This window comes from Dermacentor albipictus, chromosome 5 (assembly GCF_038994185.2).
Source record: "Dermacentor albipictus isolate Rhodes 1998 colony chromosome 5, USDA_Dalb.pri_finalv2, whole genome shotgun sequence".
NCBI classification, from domain to species: Eukaryota; Metazoa; Arthropoda; class Arachnida; order Ixodida; family Ixodidae; genus Dermacentor; species Dermacentor albipictus.
In genome coordinates this window covers 166,588,765-166,612,238 of record NC_091825.1, presented here as the reverse complement: position 1 = coordinate 166,612,238, position 23,474 = coordinate 166,588,765, and the positions used below count along the sequence as shown (strand labels likewise).

The 23,474-nt window shown below is 43.7% G+C and overlaps 1 long non-coding RNA gene across 1 annotated transcript; it reads right to left on the bottom strand.

Moving 5' to 3' along the window:
* Window positions 1-1,235: 1,235 nt before the first annotated feature.
* LOC135917559 (uncharacterized) lies at window positions 1,236-22,883 on the bottom strand. The gene is made up of 5 exons (XR_010569325.2): window positions 22,631-22,883; window positions 16,626-16,687; window positions 7,317-7,424; window positions 5,519-5,632; window positions 1,236-1,447 (listed from the first exon to the last, which is right to left on the bottom strand). It is a non-coding gene; the product is annotated as an uncharacterized lncRNA (long non-coding RNA).
* Between the last annotated feature and the right edge of the window lie 591 nt (window positions 22,884-23,474).

Genomic DNA, 23,474 nt, shown 5'->3' with positions numbered 1-23,474 from the left:
GCGTCTTCAGTTTTCCAAGACGTTTCTTCCTCGAGGTGTAAGCATATTCTTGCTCAATTACTCATTTCTCTGGTGTGTCGCTTCGGAGTTTGCTGCTCCCTTTTTTTCACATTTTACGAAATGATTTTCGCGGTGCCTCTATTGGCTAAGGACGGATGTCAGGTAGGAGAATTTCCGTTGCAAGATCTCCCTGGAAAATGCAGTATTTCATCGCGTTCACTCAGTGGGACTTCAAGAAGGCTGCCCGTTTCTGTGGTCTTGACGGCTTCCCCAGCGAAAACGTTGTTCTTTGGGCGGACACGTTAGCCACTTGCTGCACTGTTCCCTGTAGCTGTCTCCGACACCATTTGCTGGCTCTGGTCGATCGGTTACGGAAGACGTCATGTAATCTTCATCTCTGAAAGGCTTTCTGTTAAAAGACGACCGTTACGGGGTCATAGCATTGCCGAGATTATGTAACAACATGGTGCACGGAATACGAGAGTGGGACCGTGTCCCTATCGTCCCGCCACCTAAGTCTTTCACTCCCCCTAGGTTGCTTTGAATGTGTAAAGCGATTTGTTTTCGGGCTAAGACTTGATCTAGGCTTATAGTTCTTGATTTTCAAACGTGTATACAGTTCTTTTTACAAGGCTACCGTGGCTTTGGGCTGCATGAAGCCGCAACCATTTAGCACGAGTGCAAGTGAAGTCGCCTTTGCTTATATTGGATTGCTGTAAACACTATTTTTGTAGAGTGCGGCCATCATTAGGTTGAAGGCGTGACAAAGACTCATGCCATCTGTTGAGAGGCCAGTCAACATTGTAGGTCTATTAGTAAGGGCAGCGACAAATATCCAAGTACTCTTATGCCTGCTTACTCTTTCCTACAGTTCTTTTTATTTATTCCCGTAGTTTAACATTTTTTTTTACCTCCTCTCTGAAGATAACGTTCCTTCGAGCACTACGTCCGCTTAAGTATAGTGTTTCCCGACATTTTAAGGCCAATGGCACTTTCGGAGAACCAGTTGTGCGCATTTATAAAGGCATGTGATTGATGTGGTTACCTGGGATAGTAGTAAGCGCTAAACTCATAAATATCGCTGTTTATTGAATATTAGAGTGACCTGTGTACTGATTGAAATCTCTAAACATTACAATTTCCCGTATTTTTATTTTTACGTTGTGTTTCTTTCATTCAGATCGCTTTGTGAAAAATTTGTGTAGCCAATTTCAAGACACCTGCCACACGAGATGTTTAGCTCATAGGCGGTTTATTTGTCAGACACGTAGGTGAGCTATACTTAGTGCTCTCACTCAATCACAACGTTAACGGCCGCGAACCCTCCGGGGTGAAGTGTTGCACACGCACACCTCGTTGACGCATCGTGAACGGACAACGAAACGGGAATAGTAATGCCAGTTGAATTTCTTTTTGCAGGATTCATGGCACTGCCTTCTCTCGCATTCTGAAATGAAGAAAAGGCGACAGCACGCACCTTCTTGTAGGCAGTGGGTGAAAGTGCACCCTCATGAAGTCGCAGCAAACTTTTCTGAGGTTGTTTCCTCACTTAATAAAAAAGAACTAAAGGTGATGATAGTTTTCAGCACGAAATAGATATGGCCGTCTTCAAAAATAGTGGTTGTAAACTCAAATGTGCACCCTATACCCTTCGCTTGAGCGTCGACTTATCTGTAATATCCTCAAGCTGCGATTATAGTTGCGAGCCATTCAGCTCACTTTTGGCAAATTGAAATTTTCAGCCGAGCCAAGTACGAACAAGCCATGCAAGCAGTTTCGCCTTTCCGATATGTTTCGAAGGAGTTTCTCGCCATGTTTATGTCATGAAAGATAGCTATGGGAGACAACTTACAGCTGTCAACGACATTACGTTTTTTCCTCAGCGTTTTCTTCTTTTTTTTTGTCACTGCTATGCAAGAAAAGAAACAACCGCGTGTTTCCATCATGTTACTTCGTCGAATGCCTCATCATTGAGGACAATAGCTGGTGTCTACGGCTACCATTGCTGCGATAGCCCCGTTTACTAGCGCATAAAACGATAAACCATAGAACTGCTTGTTCGTTGCACGAAGAAGTCTTACTTTGTTATTATTTGCAGCTTACTTCAATGTGTAACTTTGCTGGCCCTTCCCACAGGCTATAGTTGCGTTTATTCGCTGCTATATGACTACCGAAAGCATATTTAAATGCTTGCTCTCGAATACATTCGTCCCGCGACGTTACCACATCAGCGAAACCTTGTAACAGTTCGGAGACAATGCGTAACTAACGAATGGAAGAAAACTATACGTAATCATTGCTTGCAATGAGTCGAATCAACGTGGCATTCTCGCTTGTACTTAGAATTGCTCAATAATTTCCGTTGACAAGCTCAACAAGATTAGTTAAAACAAAAACATAAACACGAAAGATAGCAAAGCCTCACGGCAACGCAATAATCTGTGAGCACAAGTTGGTGGCTTCGCAGCCTGCGATGCTAAATCCGGTGGAGGGGTCGCACACCCACTGCATTTACGTGGCTGTACAATACGTAGCACCAGTGCAACTACCGGCCGTGCTGGCTCAACCGCTATGCACTCTCAAGAAAAGTAATCTGGAAGCGGAGTAAATTATCTGTTCTCCAACGCATTCCGGCTTCAGTGCTATTTTCACTCTCAATATGTGGGAATAAAAAAATTACTTCCATGCGGGTGGGAGCTTCTCGGGAGCACAAAATAGCTGTAATGTTACTTCCTCAGCAAAGAGGGTGGGGGCTGGAAGATATTTCATTTGTGGACCCTTTGTTCACAAGACCTCCATCGCATGATAATTTTCTGTATACCGATCAGTAATTACTATAAAAGCCTGCCTTCTCTGTGCAAAAAAAAAAGAATACCTGATGCGGCATTAAGTCAAGCCTTGGTGATATCTATTTGTGCAGAGCCTATGGTAACAGCAATGCTGTGAATACGAGTTCCACAGAGCACGTTTATACGGCCCCGGTTTTCGCGAAAAGCCCAAAATTATGACGCAGCTGTGAAATGGTTAGCAGCACAGGCGAAAAGCTTGATGTAAAATTTTGACATCGTGTGCTGCATGGCGCCGAGGCCCGGCAAGCACCCTTGCAGAGTCAACCGGGCAGTATCCGTGTATACACCACGCCAGCCATTTAGGCGAGTGCGAAAATAGGGAGGCATTTGAGGCGACAGACACGTGCCAGCGCTATCCATTGTTGACGATACAGCCAGGCTGTACAAAGCATGTACGGTCATCCTTTAACCTAAAGCAGGACACTTGCGCCTCGATCAGCTTTCAAAGGCGGCGTCTGAAGATGTCAACGCTTGCCTCTAAAAGGGGCTCTGCCCGCTCGCTATACCGTGTGTGTTACGGCGTTGTTGTGAGCTCAGGCTAATTTAGCACTTCTCCTGCGCATCCACGTCATGGGGAGGCATGCAAAATATACATACAGCTTCAGAGTTTTCTACAATTTCTAAACGGAACGCTGGCGATGCGATTACTCAGCCACCATAGGAATGAAGGGTAGTAGAAGGATTTGTCTGATTTCCGTATTTGTGCCTTCAGTCGTTCTTGCGGCTTTGTTTAGTACAATTTATCCGCCTTAATTGCTCTAAATTTGAAACCAATCTAGTCTTTTCTAAAGGTAGAAGGCAATGAGTTTCTGCGAGCACGCATCGCAGCTGTTACACTGGTCGAAGTAGCGAAATCAAAACGCGCTAAGCGTCTCGACGCGCTGACATTGCGGCGAGAAATTCTTAAGGGTGTTCATGCCGCTTGTAGGTGCATCTAATAGGGACGTAATGGTTTCAGTACGGGAATTCTGTGCTTAGAAGTCCTTTGCTCGAATCCTCCGGCCGGAAAATTTCATAATGTTTCTTTATTTATTTATAACGCAGTATCTTATTGATAATGATGAGTTAGCCAAGTCGCGAAGCCATTCGAATCCTGAAGGACACTGTTTTAGGCAGATACATCTACTAACTATCATTCCCATGCAGGCTGAGTGATCGCACTTGTAGCTCGCACAGGCACTGGCGCCCACAGGTCCCTCTAGCAATAATTGTATTACACTCTGTCTATAGCACCTATACGTCTATAGTAAGCCAAGCTGAGAGCCTCCGAATTGATCAAATCATCGGCGCCAAAACTAAAAGTAGTAGTCAATCTTTTTATTGGTCGAATATTCTAAGAAAACGTTTCCTCGATTGTCAATTATAAGTCGCGCTTAGCCTGAAACAGCACTAAAAACAAACAAATAATAATAACAGTAATGAATATCCTGACTCTATACCTAAAGAAAAAATAAACTCTGAGACTCCCTCTACGTTCGCAATCAAAATATTTCGTAAACCTCTGACCTGTAGATTAGGTAGCGCACCTGCTACTGGAAAGTTTCTAAGCGTATTGCTTATGTCAAGTTACTCAATTTAATAAAATGCTCATTCGCGCAATATGTTGGACTTCTTCAAAACCTATCCTATATACATGCTATGCTGGTATGAAGGAACTGCAACCAGAGTTTTGCTTCAGTTGAAGGCCAGTTTTAGTCCTTGGGACTTACACCGCTGCTAGCGTTGTCAGACATCAACATTTAAGGGCTATACGTTGAACGAAAACAAGCAAGATGTGAACAGATCGCGCTCCTGAACAAGACTTTTGTCTTGCCATGGAAATCAGCAGCTGGGAAAGTTTTACTGCGTTACCATGGGTGCGTCAAATTGGTAAAAAGTGTGTGCATGAAGTGTGGCATACCGGTCACGTGATAGAGATATGCAGAAGATGGGAGAGCTTAGAAGAGTGTATATATATATATATATATATATATATATATATATATATATATATATATATATATATATATATATATATATATATATATATATATATATATATATATATATAGGAACTGACGGTGGTCTGCTCCGCGCCACCGTCAGTTGCACTTCGCTCTTCGAAAAGGTACGACGTGTGTCGAGCCTGTGCCTGAACAACACTTTGCTATGTGGTGAAGTCGTCTTCAATCATGGGTCTGCGACCTCAGTAAAATGCGAATCCGTGCTAACGCATTGGTCTCACATTTACCGCTAAATCGTCACTGAGTTTCTTCTTTAGAAATTACCCCACAGAAAAGCGAAGAACTCGCTTGGGGACGTTGAATAACGCAGGAGAAAATACCTGCGTAGGAATATTAAAAACTAAATTCAGGAACCTTGGCGTTCCAGCAGGACTCGCGTTTGAACCGTTCTTTCGGAGTCGGTGTGCAGACCATTCAGCAACGACATCAGCGTGAGTATATACTACTGAAATTATTAGGTGCTTCTTCGGTACGCAGAGTATACCGACTTAAAGCCACCGCCACTTACAATGCCAACGCTAGTTGCAAACATAAACCTTAAACGAAATAGGCATAAATTCAACGTTTCCAAATCATATAGTTAGAATGCTGTTAGAATACTGCAACTATTTATAAAAAGAACGCACAATGTGCAAAACACAGTGCACAATCTGGTAGAGCACTTACTGTCGTCCCAGTCGCAATTGCAGTCTGATCTAACGCATATCCCACGGAGGCCGAGCCGGTCCCTGCCTGCTTGTGCTCTCTTACACAAACGGTAGCACGCCCTCAGAGTGCATGCTGTCAGGTGTTTGTGGACAAACAAATAACAAAACAAACCGCATTTAGGCATCAAATACTTATGTCCCCGCGTTCAATTGGGTTTCGAGCGAAACCGAGCGAGAAATATCCGCTCCTAATAATTTTTCAACTTTGAGAAAAACGCAAGAAAGACATACGCTATTTTTATTGTTTTTTAAAAGAGTCCATCGAAGCGTGTGCAGTGGAACGTAGGCACGGCATAGGCATTTCAGTGCGAGAGAGAAACGAGCGCCTCTTGTCTTTCCTTACGAGGAGAGTGCTAAGGCGCGTTAGCTTACGACCATGAAGAAAGTGCGGCGTACCCAAATGTTACTGCAAACAGTGAAATGGCGCTAACAATAATGCGCTATAGGGAACAGCTTGCATTCATTTTGCCGACCTTCCCACCTCATCATTGCACATCGAACAACCTGCACTAATATACACCTGTCTATGCATCCACCGACTTTAAACTCACACCCGAAAGAAGCGGCGTCCTGAAGCAGACTCACTGGGAAGCAAAAAAAAAAAAGAAATCTTTCAGACAGCTACTTCTTTATCTCTCGCCCCCAACGCAAGACAACGCATCACATTGGTAACGTAACGAGCACCAATACCGGTTGGCGCGTCGTGGAAATAGTTCGAGCGCAGTTACATTTCTCAGGACAACAACATTTTCCAGCTTTTGTTTGCACCACGGAGTGAGTCTGCTTAAGGGGTAATGTGACTGCCTCATTGTAGCAATAACAACATGTGTAAAATAATAAATACATCAGGCTACACTCTAGAACTTCATGAAATAAGGTTTTTCGCACATGCGGTTGAAAAGCGTAGGTGCGACTGCAACCTTAAACAGACTATACACATAAAGAAGTGCGCGAGGAATCGTGAATACGTAATCAGTGCGCGATATTGCGCTTCTAGTATGCCTGGAAAGGAGGCACCATGTCCCATGAATACTGAAGTGACCAATTGAGAACAGGAAAACAAGGTCAAGTCTAGCCACATTCTGGCACTCCGCAAGTGCAAGTAAATGAAGGTAACGACTCAAGTGAGAAATATAGCGAGTACGAAAATATTGGCATCAAATGAACGCTACAAATTAAATTTCGATCTTCGCAATTTGATCAAATATTCCATTTTGGAACAAAGCCAATACTAAATCCGCATTTTATAGCTGTGGTGCCATGTAAGTTGAGCACTACCATAGCTCAATAGCTTAGAATGCTTGATTTATTTTCGGCACAGGAGCCACAACTTTCTTTTGCAAACGCGCACGCTCTGTTCGCATGGCGTCTTAAGCCTAACTGATTCAAAAAGGTGACAAATTATGCACCTAATTACAGCCAAACGTGTTTTATTCCATTTGCAACTCTCCGCATGACAGGTCTTTCATTTTCCACTTAACAATCCTTTCTTCTACAGCTTTAAGGGGTTTTTTTTTTTTCAGAAGGGGTGCTTGATAATGTGGACCTTCAGTTTCATATTAAGTTAAGCAATCATCCATGAATGTTAAAGTAGCTATGTAAATGTATGCTGATAATTTGCAAGAGCATCAAAGCAAGGAATGATCACCTAGGTATTGTAATGTTCCTAAAACACTATCGCCAGTATTCTTGCATATCCGCAAGTGCACAACGGGGGAACCCACAACAGTAATAAGAATATAGAAGGTACATCTTACGCGGTCTGTATTCGCATACACATGTCAAATTGTAGCAGTTCCCTCTAACGTCATATGCGTCTTTTGCTTTGTCGTAGCAGTCTTGCATGCATCTTTCGTGCCTGCATTCTGTGGGGAAAAAAGAAAAATCACTATTAATTGAGGTCATGCAGCCTTAAATCTCACCTTATAAATTTCATGTACATTTTTGATGAGAATAAGTTCGAAGCCAAGAGCCCGTACTCAAAAATTCCTTTACGTACTAGGGTTTCTTCGCTTAGCTGCGTCCAGGCACCCGACACTCATGCTAGGTAAGGGGATACAAATTATATCATAGCCAGGGTGATGCCCTATCACGAGCAGCAAATACGTAAGAAAATTATTTGTACAAGCTCTTATTCCAGATAGGACACGACAATCTAAACGGTGTAACGCCCAATATTGTTTTTTTTTTTGTCAAACTGTTGTGTAACGCAAAATCTTGGCAATTAGGCATTTCATGCCAACTGTCACAATCTTGGCACTCGAGTCTGATTTCTTCAAAATAAGTTTGAGGCCTTTCATGATATCAACTAAACCCTTCTTAGATGTTATTTCTTCCAAAAGACGTTTTCGTCTTCACAAACACAACGTGAAATTTGTGTTAACTCTTTCGTTTTGGCGGCCATTGAACGTGTTTCCTGGGTGACCCACGGACGTCCCGCTTAATTCCAAGGATCCCTGTGCTGTTATGAATTGTAGACAGGTCTTCGCGATCGTTTGTAGATTTGGCACGCACCTTCATATGCGCGCGAAACTGCGCTCTCCCTCTTCATCCCTACATCCCCTTTCCCAGTGCAAGGTAGCAAACCAGACGTGCGCCTGGTTAACCACCCTGCTTTTCCTCTTTTGTGTTTCTCTCTCTATATATATAGGCACTCTAGATATATCTCGAGTGCCTCGATGCGCGCACGATCGCATCTAGGCACTCTATCTCTATCTCTCTTGCGGATCCATCTCGAGCGTAATCCCAGTAGTATCCTTTCATTGTATGAGGAGTTTATTTGTTTGCCGTATGGAGGCCATTTCGAACAAGCGCGCAGAAATGCACAACCAGTGAACGCGAACATGGCAGTTAGCTGAGCTCTCGCTCGAATGACGACGGCGTCGTGATTGTGCTGTTTCCTCAGATGATGATGTTGAAAGCTTCCATTAGCAGTGAATCTCAAAACAATTTCTGAATCAACAAATTGTAATTGAAAAAATAAAGCCCCCAAATTTAGTACGGACCTTCATAAGCTGTTTCGTGTCGAGTATCGTTTTCTGCCAAATTTTTTGTGCCGATTCAGATGTCGCAGAGATATTGGCAAATGCATCTTAGATGAAGTGGTGTTGCGAGCATAGAGTGAAACTTTGCTGCTAACATCGCCGTAGAATGTGATGTTTCGTCCAGTATCTGCAACACCTACCAGAAAAAGGCTGCTTTCACTACGCAGATATCTCGTCCTTCTAGCTTACGCCCCTGGTGGGATAAAAATTTAAACTTTCATATTTTTTTAGTTTAGACTTTCATGTGAGGTGAACAATGACCACATAATTGTGCCACTGTCCTCATATTCAAGCACAAAGACAATCTTTGTCCAACACATTGAGGAAACTAGATGATCGTCCTCTGAGTGAACAAACAGTGCTAGAGCACCGTCCTTACCGACCACCGGCTCAGAAGGCAGTGAAGGCACTTTTGTGCTTTCTGAGAATGCCTGGTTTGCACGCGCGGCTTTGACTTAAGTGCTGTCCATGCACCTCTTTGTACTCTCTCTCTTCCTTCACCCTCTTCCCCTTTTCCCTTCGCCCAGCGTAGTGTAGCCGACCAGACTATTGAGTGGTTAGCGTCCCTGCTTTCCTTATATCCCTCTCTCTCTCTTTAATATTTCATGCACTGCGGGCAAATAATAAAGGAGACATTTTGTATGTTTAAGAATATAGTTTGTCAATATTAATGCAATCCGCGTTACACTGTAAACATTTCTGCAGTTTTAAGTAAACTCTGTTCTCGTAGCCATTAGGGGATATTCATTGAAAAATCATTAACAAAGGCTTCAAAAAGGGGCCATTTTTTTCTTGGTTAGGAAGAAGATAGAGGGTGAAACTGTGTGCGAAAATAAGATCGATAGCAGGTAGGGAGGGCGTAAAGACTGTGTCCGCATTCAACAAAAGGTACTTAAGCTAGAAATATCTCTAAGGGCATACGCCCGCGCATCGTAAATGTGGCCGAAAGAGAGGACAGCCGGCCAATAGCAAGCTGCACTTACCGACGAAAAACTTTAGGAATTCGTCCTCTCTCCCTTAATTATGAACAAACAAAATTTTTCTGCGAAAAATGGACAGCCCACACTCGCCTAAAATCATCATCATCAGGCACTCTTTATGTCCACTGCATGACGAATGCCTCTCTCAGAGATCTCTAATTACCCCTCCCCTGTGTTGTGATGGCTGATTTAAGCTTGTGCATGGAATTTTTTTCATTTCATCACCACACTTATTTTTTCTCGTTTCACCGTCCTCGACAGCACTTTCCTTCCCTTGGAACGGATTCTGTAACTCTCATGGTCCACCGCTTTCTAACCTGCGCTTTACATGGCCGGCGCAGCTCCTTTATTGTTTCTCCTAATGCCAACTAAAATACAGGCTGTCTCCCTTCGCTCTCTCATGTACACTGGTCTCTTATTGTCAACGTTACACCTAACGTTCTTGTTCCATCGCTGGTTGCACGGTCCAGAAACCTCCCAGTTTCTGCTCCATATGTTAGCACCGATAGAATGCAATTATTGCACGCTTTTCTTTTAAACGACAGTGGTAAACTCCCAGTCAGGATTTGGTGATGCCGGCCGTGTGCGATCCAACCAATTTTGAACCTTCAGTGAATTTCGCTCTCATGATCAGGGCTGCGTTTCAGTAATTGATCTAGATAAATGTGCTCCTGCACAGACTCTAGAGGCTGTCTCGTGATCATTAATTCTTGTTCCCTTGCCAAGCTATTGAACCTTATCTTTCTCTTCGGAATATTAATCTTCGACCCTACTCCTAACTTTCTCGGTTAATGTCGTAAATCCTTTGCTGCAATTCATCGCCAGAGTTCATCCTTCATTCATCGCCAGAGATTTTCACCGTTGATCCTCAATCTTAGACCTTCCCAGTCTATTACCTTCAATACTTCTAAGCAGGCAGTGAATATCATGGGAGGAATTGTGTCTCATTGCCTCGCTCCTTTCCTGTTGGGTAATTTTCAACTTTTGTCATGGAGAACGAGAGTAGCTGTGGAATCTTTGTAGACATTTCCCAAGATATGCAGGTATGCTTCATGTACTCCTTCATTACCCAATACCTCCATTACTACTCGCATCTCTACAGAAGCAAATGCATTTTCCTAGTCTGTGAAGGTCATATAGATAGGTGTACTGTACTCCGCAGATTTCTCAATTATCTAATTGATGAAATGGACGCGATCCATTGTAGAATGTCCCTTCCTGAAGCCAGCCTTTTCTGTTGGTTGATTGAAGTGTTGCCCTGATTCTGTTTGAAGTTAGCTTGTTGAATATTTTATACAACACTGAAAGCAGGTTCATGCGCCTATACTTCGTCAATCTTTTAACGTCTCCCTTCTTATAGATAAGTATAGTGTGGGCATTCCTCTAGCTCTATGGTACACTTGAAATCGTGAGGCACTGCGTATAAATGGAAGCGAGCTTTATGCGGAATTCCTCATGACTTCACCTAAAATAGTTTTCATCAAATACTAGTCTTTGTTCTGCTGACTATAAGGACTTTATTTGAGGCACAATATCACATTACGTACGGAAAAAATTAATGCTATAGCATTGTGGGTGTAGTAGCCAGCGCTTGCCCACGTCACATGGATGTATAAACTATGGCCTCCAAATTTCAATTCGTCCCTTATGGCGCAAATGCCGAGTAACAGGCAGTGGGAAGTTTTGCTTGCTAGCGAAGATCTAGGCAGCGAGGGAGCTCAATCAAGCCCAGCGAAACGCAGAGACCAGTGGAACCCGTACACTGAGGGACCCACCCAACGAACAAAACCCCTAACATAAATAAAGTTTATACTACTGTTTCCAAAGTTCTACTCTCCAATTAGTGGTACACTTCAGAGCGGTTTATCCTGCATCAGTTTCGTCCGCTTTAGATGTATTATTAATTTCTGTTTGCATAATTGATACCGTTTCTCTTTCCATTCCCGCGATACAGAGTTGTAAATTTGATACGCGGGTGTTTTAGAATTGAAACTTTTTTGCGAATTTTTAAAACACTGACTGTCTAAATATAAAATTGCTTCCTTGAGTTATAAAAGTTGGTTCTTTTCTTTAATTGCACCGAACAACATCAAAATAAGCGCTGCGGTTACCAAAAACAATAGGGTCAGCCATGTTTCGATGCCAAAGAAGACAACGTCGGCGTACATTGTGATTCAAATTATTTGATACAAGAATGTTGATTACATCGTTGATTTTTTCATGTGCATTAATAACTCATTCCGTATCTTTTTCGCGTTGTATTTTCTGGAAATTACGTTGACGTTGCGTTCTTTATTGTCGACACTTGGTTGGCCCTTTCTTTTTTACCAGGAGACCAGGTGGGCCGATCACGGAAATGTTCAGCCTATGGTGCATTGTGGTCAATTTTCGATTACCTAAATGCTTGCGCCTAGCGACCGCACCGAGAGCCGGCTGATCTAGGTTCAGTCTCAAGTTCTCACATTGCGGCGTGCGCTCTAACGTTGCCTCGTAGTTCTCAAATCGTTCGAATGGTGTCGTGCACTAGCTCGAAAAAGACAAAAAAAAGCCAATGTCGAAACAATTTTAGTGCGTACCATTATGCGTGTTCTCGCGGTGGAAAGACAGCAATGTATAACTTCATCATTTCCGCAAAGAAGCGAACGACACACATCGGATACCTACATAGATAAAAATCATCCGCGTTGAAAAACGGCAACTGATACTAAACTGGTATGTTCGAAACACTCCACTGGGGGCGACTTCATTATTCCCGTCTAGTATACCATTGTTCTTTTTATATAATGTTTATTTTAAATATGATGCTGGCGTGTCAAATCGTGGAGTGTACTTTGTTTAGGCAGGCGCGTTAATAAATTAGTGCTGTACGTTTAGACTTCATTTGGTTTGGTTAGTTTAGTTTTCTTTCCCTGAATTGTTCTTTCTAATACCTTAAGCAGCAGGAATGTTCTCGCTAATGTACATTGTCCGCAGGCACGGGCACCAGGAACGATTACTAGCTCGGAAGGTCTAAAGTTAATCAGTACAAATGTTATGCCTCGAGGTGACCTGTAGCTCTGAAAACATACTTTAGTTTAGTGGTGTAAGCAGAAGGTGCTGTTTTCTCAATCAGCTTGTTGACACTTTATTTGCTCGCGAGAAAAATGGAAGCAACTGTAGACAGCGCTCGTTCCAGATTTCTTCGGCCTGGCCGCAGCGCCGCTAGATTGTTTCCCGACTATGCGCACACAGCTAAATTCCATCACAACTGGTTCCACTCATTTCTAAAGCATGCATTTGCACTAATAAAAGTGACATTGCTAAACATAAAACCCTCACTAAATTTCGGAAAACCGTTGGAAGAAACACAACTAGGTCCGATTGGTTACTGTTGTTTACTTCTCACGTTTGAGCTAGGTCTGAGAATTCCTACATGCGGCGGGAGTTTGCTGTGTTCCCAAGCCTGGACCCTTCCTCGAACACTGCGTAATCCAAGAATCAGACGCGGAGTACCTTAACATACGGATCAGCTCACCATAAAGAGAAAGGTGCCCCCGACTGACAAACGGAACTTTCATTTGTTTTTACCCCAACACATACTGGCCAGGTAGCTTACCAGTTCTGATGCGAAAGCATCAAATGGCCCATCCAGCGAAGAAGCAGGCGTCTGTAGACGCGAAACGGCCCCTAAATTCCCATTGACTGCGACGCCGCGTCACGAGCGCGCCTCGGCGGAGCAGACCGGGCGAATGGGAACACCTGCTGCTGCGATTGAATCGAATTCTGGGGTTTTACGCACCAGAGCCACGATTTCATTACGAAGCACGCCGTATTAATTTTGACAACCAGGAGATCTTTGACGTGCCCCCAATGCACGGGACAAGGGAGTTTTTGCATTTCGCCCCATCTAAATGCGGCCGCCGCGGGCGGGATTCGGTCCCACCACCTCGTGTTTAGCAGCGCAACAACATACACCCTAATGGCACGTTCACACTGAGGAATTCGGCGTCTACAGCGAATGGAATTCTCCTGCCGCCGAAAATCGCGTCGTTCACACCGCTTGCGCACCGCGCCGCCGGAACGACATACAGCGCCATCTGCCCCATAGAATGTTAACCTAGAAGCAAGCGCAGGATATCCCGGATGTTCGCGCGGCTCGAAATTGCGCAGTTGTCTCCGCCCGCGTCGAGTTCGTGCATTAATTTCGCGCGCCTCCACCATTGCTTCGAAAGGCAATGATGAACCCCGAGCAAGAAGCGGCAGTACTGCTAGGCCTGTTGGCGAGCACCTTTCTGGCGAAGCGTGACTTGCAGAAGCATTCGCCGAAGAGACGACGCCACCGGCGTTGGTGGGTTCGTCCTGCTTTGCAAGGGCGCGCGTAGCTTGGTCACGCCACCTTGTCAGGTCGCTTATACCTTGTGCTTCGCGTGGTACTTGTCGAAAAGGACGGGGCGGTTACGCACCGATTCGATGAGCATTTCCGATGTCGCGACGCGTTCGAAGACTGCGATATGACGAGAGCGTTGGGCTTGGCCGCCATCTTTCGAATTGCTGAGACGCGCTCCGATTGGGTCGCGGGGAGGCAATCCGGCAGCAGCTGCCGCAAAAATCGGTCCGGGAGCGATCGGCGCGGAAGGGGCTGTTCCGGCGCATCTCGCCGCCGCCGAACTGGGTTCCGCCGAATTGGGCGCCGCTCCAGACGCCGAATGCCTCAGTGTGAACGCGCCATAAGCCACCACGGCAGGTGACTGTTGCTGCCATAGCGCGCCACGTCACCCTCCCTGTCGCTCTCAAAAGCCGGCGCGCGTTCCGGATCTCTCTTTTTTTCAACCCCACTGGACTCAGCTGCTGCCCGCGCCTGCCGGTGTTGGTGGCCCCTGCTCTTTCCTCGGTCTCTCGTCGCGCAAGACGTCGGTGGCATGCGGCGTTGGCACCGCAGGCTGCTGCAGCTTGCTGCCTCGGGAAGCACGTACCACTATATAGTCTGAAGCATCTACATCGTCGGCGGCCGCAACCTCGGCAGCAGAGCAACGTGACCGTGTAAGCCTGCAGACCATAGACGAAGTGAGGTAGCGGAAGAACGCAGCAAAACGTGCAGAGAGGCAGGCAATGGACCAGTTGAGTGGGAATGTAGACATCGGGGTCATCGAAAAAAAAGCGTCGTCAGCTCGACTCTCCCCATAGACAATTGGGAACACACTGCGTGAAAATACATTAACTTCACTCCTGTGCATTATCGTCGAAATGATTCTGCTTACATCCAACATGCTAACGTAAAAACTGTAAAAAAAATAATAAACTGCACCGATTTCCTCACAAAACTCAATAATACCCGCAGAAAAACTAGAAAACATAACTCGCTGCGGAAAACTCGAAGGCCCGCTCAGCGGCGTTCAATAGGACAATAGTGCTTTCGCATTGACAATTGATAAGAAGTTGTTAGGTGTGCTCGGAATTTTTTTAGCCACGTTCTATCAGATCACAATATCCGTATTTAGCTTCTGAAAGTAGAACAGACGTTACGGCCTATAAATCGCGGGATGCTATGCGATATTGTGCATTAGGACTTGCAGTTTGGAATTGCTTATATGAAGATCGGAAACAGTCAAGTATCGCATTTGTAGCAGCCTAGAAACGCAGCAAAAAAGTGCTTTCACCTTTTGGAAGCTCGCTACGGCTAAACAATTCCCGTTCTTAACCTGCGGCTCGCATGAAAGGTTCTTCGCATTTAAAAAAGACTAATCTGGTTGGCTAATCAAGCGGGACGTTTGCACCCAAAGCGCTACTATTTCCGCGTTTATTGCTGAAATCTTTCAGACCGATCCAAATAAGGTAGGTAGTCGGCAGCACCCTATGGGCTTCGGTGAAACACCTTGATTCGACGCCACAAAAGAGAAATTTGAACACAGCCCCAAGCAAAAGAGCCGCCATCAACCGGGGTGTCATAACCATCTTTGTTTATTTTCAGACTGTCGCCAGCACAAGTAACAGATTCTGGAGTTACCAATATTGGCGCTAATTACGCCCGTACCGTTAGCTTTACCTACTTAGTTACTATTTCTCGCTCCTTGTGCGCAACGCCGAAACTGCGTTAGAGCCATCATTGCGTCGCACGAGCCCTACTTAGTCCAGGCGAACTTAATTTCTCAAAGTATGCCACACGGCGGCTTTGCCTCGGCATACCGTTACCTACGGCGGTGCACACTTTACAGGGATATGTACACTTCTTATATATAATATATATTTTTTTTTTGGGGGGGGGGGGTACTATATTGGCGCTCTTTCGGTTCGTCGTTTATGCTACCCTGCGACTAATTTCGCTTTTGACATATTCTCACACTTATTTGCACTCGCTACAACCTTCTGAAGGCCCGAAAAAGGTTTTTTTTTTCTGGATATGGTTACACGACACCCCCATTCCAGATACGATGAGCGCGTGTGAAGTCAGCTAAGAAGACATTGTCTTCAAAAATGGCTTCTCCGTTCCCATATATTGAGATAGGAGCTACTTACAGCTAAAGCTTGTTCTTAAGATGACGTGTAGGCTACTAGATTTCAGTTTCACAATTACAAAGTGTGCTTTAAAGTGAATAACCATAACGTTAGATACCTTTTTTTATTTAACTGCCTGAAGAGTTTCATTCCTAATGAAAGCAATTTTCGCTAATAATAATAATAATAATGAAAGCGCGCTTTCCTAATTGTTAATATTATCATCATCATCAGCCTATTTATGTCCACTGCAGGACGAGAGGCTCACCCAGCGATCTCTGATTATTCCTGTTTTACGCCAGCAGATTCCATATTATGCCAGAAAATGTAGTAATTACATCCCGCCAGAAAATTCGAAGGTAGCTATGAAAAAGGTAACACTATAGTTGCTTCTTATGCCTTGCCTCGGGTTAGAGAGGGAAGCATCATGTTTCTTTTATGCTTCAATATTCTGAAGAAGAAAATTATTTGTACAGCTTACTGCGTCAGTTCCCCGCTTGAGGGTAAGATCCACCTGATCGCCGCATAATAATAACAAACCACTCAGAATGTTGTGGGACCATTTACTTACCCTCGGCGTAGGTGCTAGTACTCTTTTCCATGGGTATGGGTATCACCAATTTGGCGCGACCTCTGCGCATTAATGACCGAAATAAATTGTTAAGTAAGGTTGTGTACCGGAGCCCTTTGCGGAAGCACTCCACTTACACATCATGCAGCAACGCAGTGGTCATGGACAAAATTACAACACATGTTCGATGCCCGCCTGAATGTAGTGGATCGGACACAAAATGCAAAAATTTCTGTAGAACACAACGCCACTAAATGACGTCTTGTGAAAGCACAGTGTACTGTAGTCTTGCAGACTATCATTAAAACCTGTTCGACCTGGGCCGATCATGATGGCCGTACAGCGTCACACAGTTACAATGTAGCGTTATTAGCTGCTACGAGGAGGCAGATTCAACAGCGACTCTTAACCATCGTCGTCAAAACAATCCACTTAATCGAGACAGCCCACGATGCCTCCACGAATTGTATCAAAAATGCGCAGCACAAGCATTGCGTTCAGCATCAACCGAGCAATCAGTGAAGACTGAAGGTTGTAACTATACATAACTTCTATATGCTTGACTGCCAAGCACTCAAATTCCGCCGCATATGTAGAGCGCCTGCCGCTTGGTGCATATTGCAGGGACCTTTAGATGGCACACACAAAATTGAAAGGACAATGGCGGCTCCGGTTCATCTCTTAGGGAAAGGCCAAGGGCTCTGAGAATACTCAGAGTAAGAGACATGAAACTGAGCCCTTCAGACGCACTGGAGCAGAAGTCTTCCGTACTGGAGTCGCTTAAACAGCAAAGCTGTCTCTGCAGTTTCTTAGAGGCAAGCAGACATAGAAATAGTAATCGGGACTAGTAAATGCTATTTTGATTAGCTGTGACTGTGGTATCTCAAGAGCAAATCTGGGGATTTTCCCATGCAGTGACTCCGAAATTTTTATATTGCGTCGGGGATAGTGAGACAAGGAGGAACTGGTAAAGTGGTCAGTTCCCATCAAAACTCGCGTGCCGTTTCATCATAGACGTTGGCTACAGCGAGTGGCCAATGAGTCACAGCGATTCTTTGAAATACGGGGAAACGCCTGAAGTGCGACAGAAAGGTAGCAGTCATGGCGCGCCTCCAGTTGATTTTGTAGTCAAGTGCGATGCCAAGAAAATAAGCCCGTCTTGCAGTTTCGAAGCAGAGCTTCAATTTCGCAGCTCTACGACGAAATTTAGGGAACAAAATGGGTCTCGAGTTGACCGCTGATAACTCTAATAACACGGCTGCAGGTAAGTCTCTGTGACCAAAATACCAGACAATCCTTATGGGAACCACAAGAATAGATATTGAGTGTACTCGCTCTCTGGAATGTTTACTACTGATACCTATCATTCCCTGCCTGTGCGATTTTTTTTATTACTCTTGCAACGATACAAGATTCGATAAAGCTGACGCTTTGAGGTATACAATACTGATAGGAACAAGACGTAACATACTAGTACTAGTGCACGTATTCAAGGACACAACGCTCGTGAGACACGAACAATAGTGAAGTTCACCTCATCCCGGTTGCGAAACAAAAACTTGAAGGTAGCGTACAGGATTTACCAAGGGCATACTTTTTTGGATAACTTCGTGGTAAGTGAAAGTGCAGGTGTTACTGGCCAAGTATGTTGTTCAGACTTACTTAAACGAGGAGCTTGCGGGACTATTACAGTACGACCGCTTGCCGCACATGTTACGGTAAATGTTCTGGCATAAAATCTCACAGGCTCCTCAAGAAGCAAATTTCCTCTAACTGATAAAACGCTTTCGCCCTTCTAAGGGGTGTTCACGCAGAAAACAAATCCGATTGCTTTTTTTCTTCCATCGAAAAATTCCTGCAGAACACATCTCATGATGGATATCAACGTTACTACGATTAGCATGTTGAAGCAATTTAGCGGCACACCGTAATGTCACCGCGTGGATGCAGCCAGCTTGCTCACACGCTTCTTCTCAGGACGCGGTTTGCCATCGGGTGGCACCACCCCAAAGTCCGCGTGTGGCGCCTGTCCAAATGTATATTCAGAGAAGCTTGTCTGAATATACTAGGTGTTTCTGCGAAAACTAAGTAAATTGTAAAAATGGCCTGTGCCAGATATCAGAAGTCCAGTGCTTGAGCTTGTCTACTCGAAGAGGTTGGCATTATTGTACGACAAATCAAAATGCACGATGGATTGTTTAATGAAAATTCACTAATTGAGTTTTAAAGTAATTACATAATTACACACATTTCTATTTACAAATTGTAGCCGGTGATCCTGCAAGGAATATTTACTTGAAAATAGTTCTACAGTTAACAATATTTAAGAGATATGCACCATCAAACACTGTTGCGCTGTGGCTTCACTTAATTTTTCAGCAAAAGACCGTTTATACATTGATGCACGAAAATAACTGGACCGGCAGCGTATTTCTTCGCAAAGTTCGGGAATAAGTATATCGAAAGTGGTGTCATCCTGAGAATTAGCTTCAATTGCATTCGTCTTGTGGTCTCCCTGGCTACAATATGTAAATTGCAATATTTGCCGGAAGGTAATTACTTGGAAACTTAATTACTGGATGTTAATAAGTAATCGATTATGCATATCGGTTTCTCGTGCAAGTAATGTCCACCTGTTTGATCCAACAACTCATAAACTAGAATCATGCTATCTGTCAAACGTGATTTTTAAAACCTACTCGAAATCTTCGCAGAAGCACCCGGCATATTATTATTATTATTATTATTATTATTATTATTATTATTATTATTATTATTATTATTATTATTATTATTATTATTATTATTATTATTATTATTATTATTATTATTATTATATAAAATGTCCTTGCTGGACTCGTTTGAGGCATTGAGTAAGGGGGGCTTCACAGAAGGACTACGAGCATATATAGTGGGCATAAAACAAAACATAATATAGCTACATTCTTAGTAGACAGTATAAAAATGTATATACAGCGACTTACACAAACACTAAAGCATTGCACAAAAATAATAGGAGCGGCAGTGTACACAGAAAAAAGGCGAAAGATACAGTTCCTTCAATAAACTATGTAAAAAATATAGCCACTCTAATGTCATAGGACAAAAAAATGGAAGAATAATGAGCGAAATAATGAGCTCATAAACAAGAGAGCACATAGAACCCACATAAGTGGAAAACAAGAGAAAATGCATCATGCATTTTACGGAAGCTAGGCAGTGGCATATGAACTGATGAGCTGGCGGAATTTATTGGGATTTCTTTGGGAGGTGATGAAATCAGGAAGAGCGTTCCACAACCGAATGCCACGAGGAAGTGCCGACCAATTGAATGCATGACTGCTCTCGTAGATGCGCGTGAAGCTGAGGTGGTTAAATAATCTGCGAGATCTGCAAGGTGTGACTTGAAGCCGTAAAGAAGATTTCCTAACGACGTTACCGTATTTGTGAAATAATAATATGAGTGCAAAATTACGTCGAGTACTTAGGGGGGAACTGAAATATAAAGTTTTATTTGTGAGATGCTTGGATTGTAAGTGTAGTTGCGTGAGATAAACCTAGCGGCCCTATTTTGCACTGGTTCTAATAAGCTGATTTGATTGTTCTGATAGGGCGACCAGATTGTAGAGACAAATTCAAGCTGGGGCGAACAAACGTCTCATAAGCTAGCTTGCCGATGTTGGAGGGTGAATTACGTAGGTTTCGGCGTGAGTACCCCAGTGATTTCGAAGCATTAACACATATAGCAGTAACGTGATAAATCCAGGAAAGGCTTGGTGCGAGATTAATGTCTAAGTATTTGTATGAAGTAGCTGGAGAAATTGGCCTAATATTTACGTGATATTGGAAATTAGAGATTTAGTGTTTACAAGTGAAGGACATTACTTTGCATTTAGATGAATGAAGAGTCATTAACCAACTGTTACACCAATCCAAAATAAGCTGGAAGTTGGTTGGACGAATGAGCTGGTCATCGGCGCTGGTTATAGTATTGTAAATAATGCAGTCACCTGCGAACATTTGCACTCGCGATGCGAAGTTATTGGGAAGCTCGTTAATGTATATTTAAAAAAAAGTAGCGGCCCAAGAACGCTACCTTGTGGCACGTCGGAAGTGACGTAGGAAAGGGGCGAAGAAAGGTTGTTAACGATTGTAAATTGTCGGCAATTAGAAAGAAAGTTCCGGAGCCAAGTTAGTGTCAGTGAATCTAATCTTAGTGCGGCGAACTTTCAAATCAGGCGGCAAAGGGCTACGCGATCAAACGCCTTGGAAAAGTCAAGGAATATGCTAACAGTCTCTACTATGGTCCATGTCTAAATGCAGATCAATTGTAAATTCTAAAAGTTGTGTCTCACATGACAAACCTCTCCTGAACCCGTGCTGATCAGTCAAAAAAGAGTTGTTTCATTCCAGATGGGTATATATGTGAGAAGCAATTATATGCTCGAGCATGTTACAAGAAATACATGTGACTGAAATCGGCGGGTAGTTATGTGGTGAGTACCTGCCACCGTTTTTGAATATGGGAACTACTTTCGCAGCCTTCCAATCTGCCGGGAGCGTTTCTGAAGTTAGTGACTGTCTGAGGACATAATGTAATGTTTTGCTATAAGTCACAACGATGTTTAGTATTTTGAAATAATCTCAGCGATGCCACTAGGATGAGATAACTTAGGATTGTTTACAAGAGATGCAGTGCCGTCGATAGTAATGTCGATAGGCTTCATGTACTGATAGTCCGAATCGGGAACATAGGGTAGGGTGGAATGATCTGGTTGGGTTCTACACTACGCAGGACAAATTTTACAGTTTTTTTTTTCTCATTGAAGAGCCATACATACCTAGCAGCACATACCAAGTGAGCGAAATTGCCATCAAAGAAGTTAATTGAAATATGGCACATACCTTTCCTCACACACCCCGTGACCCATCTTGACGGCAAAGAGGGTCATTCAAGTTCGGCATAGAGCCAGTTACATATTGTTGTCAGTGGACAAGTTGGCATTGAACCGTGGCACATATGCAGTGCCGTATAACCAATCGCCCAAGTTGTTTTCTACAGCGTTTTTGAACCCCTGTACCTTTAGCACAGCAGCTCGATACACTACCCATTAGACTGTGGACTACCCAGAGACCCAAGTTGGAGGGCAAACGGTAAGAGACCTAGATAGACAGACAGACAGGCCATGGAAAGTGCGTGATGTACCCTAACATTGCTAATCGCACTAAAACAATCATTACACAATGTAGGCACAACGCCACCGGGATGCACTGCCCCGATGCTGGCATAGGTATCCATGTTCCTCAGTCGTTATGTATCATACGAGCACTGATAGTACACTGCATTTCTTTCAACGAGATTTACTGCACATTTCTGTCGTCACAACCATGCTGCAGACTTCGACGACAGCTTTGCATAGTCTGGGTTTCCGCGAAAACTAGCAGCAAAATTTATTTTTTCAAAAGAGAAATATTTTAATCGATATATTTATTCCAAACTTATCAAATTCTTTCTCAGCAACTCTGGAGTGCATAAGCGTAGCAGTTGCGCTGCGACGAAATAATATATTCGTAGGAAGACAGCATAACGACACTGATGCCACGAAATTTTGCAGCAATCCTCGCGTCTAATGGCTCTGTCCCGTATTCACTTGACACGCGCTAATTTGTAATCATATGCTTTGCATACGTCCCTAATTTTCAAGTCGAAATTATATAGTAGCGTGGCAATCGCTGCTATCTTTACCACATCCAGTGGGAATAGTCAACAGATAAATCACTTCATCATGGTTCATCTTGATGAAAAATCAGCGAAGACCGTTTCTATTTGATTTTTATATATAACTGCACTCAGGCATTAGGATACGCAAAAAATGACCATAATAAACAAAACGATCGGAGTTATAACTAAAAAAAGTGACTCTCTTCAATACAAGTATACAAAAATTTGTGAAAATTTACTTTGTAAAATAAATTGCTTCTGAGGTGAAGCCTTTCGTACTTACGAGCTTTTCTTCGCGTTGGAGGAGCTGGTCACGCAGTACAAGAAGAACATCAGCCCTGCCAGAACTCCTACCTTCACGCCATCCATGCTAACAGCGGAATTGGGAGGCAATTCCAAGTTCAAGACACTCAAGAATTTTACGATTGCTTCTATATATACATCTTTCTTGGGAGCTGTATATCTTACGCAGACCGCACACTTTCCGCAGTAGAAGCAGAAGAAGTTGTCGCTACGGTACCTCTGACGCAAACTTAGTGTCAAGTAGCAAGCGAGCAGGTTAACTGTTAAGTTCGAGCAAAGGTAGTTGTATATTACAAGGTATATTGGGGCAGCCAGTTGTCGCGTTCTGGCCCAGTGACAGCAGCTGTACCATCGTGCTTTGAAATGGACCAGTGCTATTCAGGGAGCCCCGCTTTTCGACATAACATTATTTATGTTTTCAACCCAGCGCCGGCTACAACTTCGCTTCACAGCATGAAGTACACCACGGCTCGCATCTAAATCAGGATTGTCGCGAGCCGTCCAGAAGGGAGAGCTCGTAAATTTTGTGAAGCTGTAGAGCAGCGTGTGCAAGCAGCTCTTCAAGCTGCACAAAGACACCTTCGGCGCAGTTTTTCCCTCACGTGGTGTTATAAGCCCTTGATTAGAAAACTTCTGAGTGATGTCAATGTCGGAACCTCGTGTCGTGCAAATTTTTGCTTACTTTAGTAAAGCGCGCCCTTTCCAAGCGCCTTCCGCAAAAGAAAAGAAAGAAACATCCATTATTTCTCCCTACAATACGTTTCACGAGTAGATTCCAAGGACTGTCATGCGTCGCTATTGTGAAAGTTGATTTCTAGCTACAA